This window comes from Taudactylus pleione, unplaced genomic scaffold (assembly GCF_031769625.1).
Source record: "Taudactylus pleione unplaced genomic scaffold, aTauple2 ptg000838l, whole genome shotgun sequence".
Classification (NCBI taxonomy): domain Eukaryota; kingdom Metazoa; phylum Chordata; class Amphibia; order Anura; family Myobatrachidae; genus Taudactylus; species Taudactylus pleione.
Window position 1 is genome coordinate 342,474 of NW_028285240.1, and position 8,602 is coordinate 351,075.

The following is an 8,602-nucleotide window of genomic DNA, read 5'->3' on the forward strand; positions in this document are numbered from 1 at the left end:
TGTGTAAGAAGGACTTGTAGTTGGTCTTATTTCTAAGGTATGATTACTTGAACCCAACTCTAAATAGCTATATAAATGAACACTTTTATAATCCAAACATTTATGTATACGGTTTCTTATCATCTCTCACATATTTATTATTATGAGAGTTAGATGAGACAACAATATTAAAATAAAATAAAATATAATATTCCATAATATCTGTTATGTCAGTTACACAGAGTATATCCAAATTATGAGGTGTAAAAATATAAATATAATAGAAAAATCATAAATAAGGTTTATATTATAAGGTCACTGATTAGAGGGAATAGTTTTCCTATGATGATGATCTGGTGTGGTAATGTAATGGTCCCAAAAACCCACAGGGAACTGTAGTAGAAACAGGGGCTATATATCAAAATCCAACTCCGCCATCTCATTAAGACCCTCGGGGTATAGAGTGCACATTTTGTGAATCCAGTAGGTTTCTCAAAGACAAAGACGAGAATATCTGTCTCCTCCTCTAGCTGTACTTGTTATGTGTTCTATACCTATAATTTGTATACATTTAAAATCCCCTTGGTGTTTTTCAATGCAGTGCCTTGAAACGGAATGTTCTGTTTTCTTGTTAATAACATTCCTTCTGTGTTCTAATAGTCTGTCTTTCAATTTGCGTGTGGTACGACCGATGTACTGTGCACCGCACTCACATTGAAGGAGATATATTACATATGTGGAATTACAATTTATGAAAGTCTTGATGTGAAAGATTTCTTTGGTTACTGTAGATACGTAATCTTTGGTTCTATGTGAGATGTAATCACATGTGATACATCTATTGGAACCACATTTGTAAGTGCCCGTGATGTCTGTATTTAACCACGTATGTTGTCCTATTTTGTCTCGATTGGGTTTAAGAAACGACGGAGCTAAGAAATTTCCCAAGTTTTTTGCTTTTTTGAAAATTACTCTTGTACCTGTTTTTATGTCAGATTTTAATAGAGGATAACCATAAGGATCTTTTGGTTGTTGTGTATAATAGTTTTGATTTTTTTGGCTGCTGAATTATACCTAACAATAAACTTAATAGCATGATTATAATTCTGATCTTTATCGATATCTTTATTTTTTTGAAAGTTAAAATATGAATTTCTGTCATTGGTGATAATTTTCTTATAAGAGTTTTCTAAAAGGGATTCAGGATATCCTTTGTCTTTAAATGCGTTGATTAGTTTCTTAGAATGTTATTTAAATTTTTCTTTATTAGAACAGTTTCTATGTATACGATGTAGCTGTCCTGCAGGTATATTTTGCAGCCATTTGCGATAATGGTTGCTATTAAACGGAATAAAATTATATGAGTCAGTTTCTTTTTGAAAGGTACAAGTGGAGATCTCTCCACTTACTATGGAGAGGGTGATATCCAGAAAATTAATAGAGAGTGAACTGTATACACTAGTAAATGTGAGATGGAAAGGATTGAAATTGAGATGTGTTACAAACTGTTCTATTGACTCCTCATCTCCGTCCCATATGAAAAAAAGGTCATCTATGTACCTCCCATATAAGACCAGGTTTGCTCCAAACCCGCCTCCCCAAATGAGCCTCTCCTCGAGGAGACCCATGTATAGGTTGGCGAAGCTCGGAGCAAACCTGGTCCCCATTGCGGTTCCACAAGTTTGAAGGAAATGTTGGCCATTGAAAATAAAATGATTATGAGTGAGTATGAATGAAATGCTATCCAATATGAATAATTTGGTATTGTGGTCCATAGTATCGCTTGACTGTAAAAAATGGTTTGTAGCTTCTATACCTAATTCGTGTGGGATGCTTGTGTACAGCGCCTGTACATCGCATGTGAGAAATTTGTACGTAGGTAACCAGTGTACAGATTGGATCATTTCTAGAAATTGAGTGGTATCTTTGATATGTGATCTGAGAGTCTGCGCTAAAGGTTGGAGATGGGAGTCAATATAAAATGATAAGTTGGATGTTAATGATCCTATGCCTGATATGATGGGGCATCCCGGGGGATTAGTGATGGATTTTTGGTAAGTGGTAATAAGTGCCAGTGACTGGATGAAGGGGCAACAGAAAAGAAAATGTTTCTCTGGATATCACCCCCTCTCCTAATGCCCTAGAAAGGAGTGACCTCAGTTCTTTTTGAAATTGCCAGGATGGATCTTTTTCTAATATTTTATAGAAATTTGGATTCTTTAATTGACGATATGCTTCATTGAGGTAATGTATTGAGAATATCAATATAAGGATCGTCTGTAGAATCTAATATAATAGGTTGTAAGTCATCTGATGTTTTCATTTGATTAATCATTTTTAGAGTAAAAAATCTCTTTCTACATAGACATCTGACATATCGATTTAATTCTGTAAAGAGTTCAAATAGATTGGGTCTATTTGAGGACGCAAATTTTAGTCCTTTCATCAGTAATTTTATTTGAGAGTCCGTAAGAGTTTTGGATGATAAGTTGTAAATACCTTTTGGTCTTATTGTATTTTTGCATTTTTTCTTATTTGTCTTAGCTCCTCCTCTGTTTTCTCTCCTTCTCTTTCTCTTAATCTTTTCGGTGTGAGTAACTGTATCGGTTCGTATCGATTTTTTTGGAAAAAAGGTCCCTCTATTTGATGGTTTAGATCTGTATGATTTGATTTTTGAAAAGAGCGATTTTGATGAGTGGTGTGTGCATTGGATTTTTTTGGTCTGGCTCCTTGCCATCTGTAGGGACTCAAAGTGGTCTGGTTAGGATATCTGTTGTTAGGTTTGTTTAAAAAGTGTTGTTCCTTTGTCTCCATAGCTGGTTTGGGTGTATGGTGATCTTTCTGTGTAAAAGTTTGTGCTCTGTTTTGGTTATGATTAGTTGAATAGTGTTCCTGTTGTGAGGCTATCTGTCTATTTGTTTTCTTATATGTGTATATTTGATTGTTTTTGTAATCCGTAGAGTCTCTGAAATATTTGATATTTTTTGTTTGTATAATTTCATTTTCAAATTTTTGCACTCTCTTGCTTACAAGTGTGTCTCTTTCATGGAACAATGGATGATCTTTATATTTTTCAAGATCTTTTTTAGTTAATTCAAGTTCTTTTTCAATTTCTAGCACTAGTGTTTTCCTGTGTTCAATTAAAATGCACATAAGTGTTTGGGAACAATTATCTAGTGCAGAGTTCCATTTATCTGTAAATTCAGGATTCTCTGTAAATGAGGGTGTTTTCTGGATCCTAAGACCTCTAGGTATCATATTGTTCTCTAAATATAGAGTTAGTGATGTGTAATCCCACCAATGTCTGGAATCTTTTTGAAGTAAATCCTCTATCTTGTTGAATTGTCTAAAAAACTCCCGGTCATATAATCTACTGTCATCATCTAATAATTCTTTATTCTGTAATCTAAAATTTTCTGGTTTCCTATTGTTTTTAGTGATAAAACAAGCAAATTGCATATTCGAGCAAATATATACAGATCTTATTTATCTTTAAATATTTAAATTATTAAGCAACAGTTTGTCAGATCAGAAGGATGCAGCTTTTTCAACAGAAACACAATAATATAATCAAGATACAAAGGAAAAAACTGTAGAAAATAGCGCTTCCTAAATGATCTGAAGTGTAAAGAAAGGCTGCTGCCAAAAAGAAGAAATTGTGCAATTACTTCAAAACCTGATAGAAACAAAATTGGCTGTGCTCAATTAATCACACTTGATATGTATATTATAAATCATACTTGAGTATATAATGTAAAAATATTTTAATCAAACAATCTCATACAAATATATAATACCTGTATGGAACATATATTTGTTCCTACTGTAAAAATACAGACATATATATATATATATATATATATATATAAAACATATAGTTAATATCGGAAAAAAAAGGAAAAAGATTTAATGGGTGTAGTCAATTTTCCTGATTAGGTTAGTATCAGGTTAAAAACAAGTGTTCCTCTTATATTTGGATATGCTGTATCTGTGGCAATTTGTTTAAAAATGTGCAACAGTTTGGTATATTGTTGCTAAGTTTCTGCAACATGCAGTAAGCTCACCCGATCCCTGGCTGGTACGTCAGTCTGTGATCTGCAGATCAAAAAAGTCAAAATTCCACGTATATTGCTGTGTATATATCCCAGTGGCTGCAGCATATACCTTCATGTGCCCATTAGTAAATAGAGGACTTTCTCCCTTTCAACACGGGATCTCTCAGTGGTGTTGCTCTGTTCAGTGTCAGGTATTGTGTAGCTGCTGACGGAGCCGCCGGCCGGCTTGGCTATACACTCACTTGGGAGCAGGTGCTTTGCAGTCACAGTGGATAGACGTGGTTCCCGATAAGGGCTTCATGCCGGTTTGTGTGGTGACCGGAATCCCTCTATTGGACAACATAATTTATAACTAATAAAACCTCTAATATTCTCTTGGTTGAACCCAGTGAAATGGTTCTCTGGTCTAGGAGAGTGGGTCCAGGAAATGGTTGCCAGTGTAGGTAAGCTCCTGGTTGTCATCTTAGTAATTGGCTTATGTCTCAGATATGTTCCTACTGTGTTGAAGTGTGGAAAATGTAATGCTAAGGCAAACTGGGAGAATGAAATCATGATGGTGGTAAGCAATGATAGTATGAATACCAAGGTAAATGAAGAACTGTATTACAATCCTGAACTAGAATGTACTATCAGATGATGTATAGGTTTAGCCATGCATGAAATGTATTATTAAATGTTATTTTTTTTTTAACATCCTAAATAATGTAAGTCCCTATCCCCTTCAAGACTTCCTTTATAGGTTAGATGCATCCCCACATTTTTCCCATGATCTTCCAAGATCCACGGTATGCATATAAGGGTAGTTTTATGCCCCTCCCAGAGACACATTATTGATGGTTTAAATTACCACATTCTGCCATCCCATAATATAACATTAAATAATATTTCATAGGGTAAGCCTGAATAAACTTTAAGACCAGAGTGTGATAGCGTATGGTTTGCTATCAAAGGGTGGACTGTCAAAGTCGGATGATTGGCTGAGACCTAAATTGTAAAAATAATATCTGCACAATGCCATTTTGCATTGTCTGTCTGACGCCATCTTCCGGCGCCTACACAATACCTCCGTGTACGGCGCTATATTATGATCATTAGCGTCATACGTCTGCCACTGCCCTACATTAAAAGTCCTTACAATACAATACGTACATTCATTAATACACATATGAACAACCCCGCAAAGCACATACCATGGTGTACTCCACAAAAACATAGACGCACAATGCATACTAGCGTCTTTACTTAACTATCCCTACACTTACACATTGCACACTTACACTGAAAGGTTCCCTAGCATTAAGGTTAATATTAGAGGTTTTATTCGTTATCAATTATGTTGTGAAATTAATGTACACATGGGAAGGCCCTAACACAGAACACATGGGAAGGCCCTAACACAGAACACATGGGAAGGCCCTAACACAGAGCACATGGGATCTCAATCAACCAGCATCAATCATTTACAAATATTACAAAAACTCCATAATCAATCCCTTTCCTGCATGCTGATAACAGACTATTGTACCCTACAGTGTAGATGAAAAGTACAGATTAGATAACATATCATCCACTGTATGCTAACACAGACTCATGAATATCCTTAGAAAACTACAAACCACACACCATGCTAAGCTAATAACAGATTAACACCAAAAATAGCTACAGACACCCAAATAGGCTAAATATTGCACATTTTATACTTAGCTATAACCCAGAGGAACTGAGATCCATTTTTCCGTTGTCTTGTGAGGGAGCGAACCTCTCTCTTCCAAAGATCTGCAAGTGTGTCTGCTGGCTGTGTGTTCTCAGGATGTGCATGCTATGTTCCCGCCCCCTTTTACCTGTGAGGTCATCAGAAAGGCAGTATCCTTTTGGTTACCTGAACTACTGTTCCCAGTTAGCTATCTCTATTGATTAGACTGGAATAACCAGCCCTTTGGACAAAAATGTAAACAAGCCTACACCATGTTTTTGTCTTTTGGTAAAGGTTAGAAATCTGTTACAGGGCATTTATTGGACAATTCCAAATGGATACAAAAGGTATCCAACCTCCCTTTGCATCCCCCACATGCAAAACTAAGCTGCTATGGCAAACAACATTTCAAATAGTTATTCTCTCTAACATTCATATTTCATAGCCGCATGTTCTGATCTTCATATTGATGTCACCGGAACGCTGTGGAAACAGAGTAGATCAGTACGGCTCCACACACAGTCCAATTGTCATTTACTAAGCCATAGTTACAGAAAACATTCATTTCTTTATATATTGACATTGCGTTTAAACCAAGTAATAATTATCCTTTTTGCGTTACGGGACCATTGCTTTTAAATGTATGTATGCGGGGAAAACAGCACTGAATTGTGTTGTGCGTCTGAGGGTCGGTGGGGCACTCAGCGAGCAGCACTAAGCTGGAAGGGCATCTATGTGTGTGTGTGGCCATGCCAGTATGATTTTGGGAAGGATCACTAAAAAACTGACTGTGTTCTGTTTAACATTGTGTGTATGAGTTGCAGGGAATTTTGCTACTTTTCAAATATAAGTCTGTGTGTGGTATTATACACATAAGTCCATGCATGATGGGCCACATGTACACACACATATTGAAGATGGGCTTTGTATAGGGTTCCAAATGCCAATAAGTTAGTGTTTGTGTTAAACACTGTCTGCCTGTGTTTGAGGAAGGCCGACTATGTACCTTTTTTTTACAAAATAGTGCTGTGAGATTTTATTTCTAAGATGGAGTCTTGACGCCCTTTACAAGATAGCATTGCGCAGATTCCAATTGCAAACAGATTCTGTCTTCGCCAATTATCCGGTTTTGACAGAACCTTTCAGTATAAGTGCAATGTGTAAGTGTAGGGATATTTAAGTAAAGATGCTAGTATGCGTTGTGCGTCTACATGTTTGTGGAGTACACCATGGTACGTACTTTGCGGGGTTGTTCATATTATGTGTATTAATGAATATACGTATTGTATTGTAAGGACTTTTAATGTAGGGCAGTGGCAGACGCATGACGCTAATGATCATAATATAGCGCCGTACACTGAGGTATTGTGTAGGCGCCGCAAGATGGTGTCGGACGGACAACGCAAAATGGCGTCGTCCAGATATTATTTTTACAATTTAGGTCTCAGCCAATCATCCGACTTCGACAGTGTCTCACTCTCTCTCAGTCTGTATCAGTGTCTCACAGTCTGTATCGGTGTCTCACAGTCTGTATCGGTGTCTCACAGTCTGTATCCGTGTCTCACTCTCTCTGTCTCACAGTCTGTATCGGTGTCTCACTCCCTCTGTCTCACAGTCTGTATTGGTGTCTCACTCCCTCTGTCTCACAGAGCCTGATTCAGAGCTGAACGCTTTGACCAGAGCGCTCGCTCTGAATCAGGGCCCTCCTACCACCCACAGCTATAGCGAGCGTCCATGATGGTCGCAATGGTCTTGACCATCGGGCTTGTGTCGGAGACCCTGCGGTAGGGTTTCGCTGCCGCAAGCCCTGGAGTGATTTTGGCTCTATCAGAGCCAAATCACTCCCACTGACATCACTAGTGATGTCAGTGGGGCCGGCTTGAGATGGTAGGCGGGGGCGTGCTGTCAATCAACATCGATAGCACGCCCCCTTTGGTGCGAGACCTGGAGCGATGGAGAGCCCATAGCTCGCCGGGTCTCGTGCATGCACACGACGGAGCTCCCTCCGTCATGCGCAGTGGGGGAACATTGACCCGCTTGCAAACGTACTGCCGTACCCCCACAGTCTGTATCAGTGTCTCACAGTCTGTATCGGTGTCTCACTCTCTCTGTCTCACAGTCTATATCGGTGTCTCACTCTCTGTATCAGTCTGTATCAGTGTCTCACTCTCTCTGTCTCACAGTCTGTATCGGTGTCTCACAGTCTGTATCGGTGTCTCACAGTCTGTATCGGTGTCTCACTCTTTATGTCTCACAGTCTGTATCGGTGTCTCACAGTCTGTGTCGGTGTCTCACAGTCTGTATCGGTGTCTCACTCTCTCTGTATCAGTGTCTCACTCTCTCTGTCTCACAGTCTGTATCGGTGTCTCACAGTCTGTATCGGTGTCTCACTCTCTATGTCTCACAGTCTGTATCGGTGTCTCACTCTCTCTGTCTCACAGTCTGTATCGGTGTCTCACTGTCTCTGTCTCACAGTCTGTATCAGTGTCTCACTCTCTCTGTCTCACAGTCTGTATCGGTGTCTCACACTCTGTGGGCCTGATTCAGAGCCGGACGCTATTTGCGCTCGCTCGTTCAGAAAAAGGGGCCGGCTATTTAAATTGAGCGCTCGCTCTTTGCGGTCTGTTGACGCCTCTATTTCTGAGCAAGCGAAACATGCGCTCGCTATTTTGTAAAGACGCCCCCTGGCCGCTCGCATCCTACGTCATCTCCGCTATTTATTAGATTAACTGCTCGCAGTGCTTGTGGTAGGATTTTCCTGCCGCAATCATGCGAACAGTTCAGGCTAAGAAACAACCAAGTGACGTGGCCGATGAAGCTGCTTTAATTATGTACACCCTTAAAATGCCCGTTTTGACCATTTGGCACGCCTGCG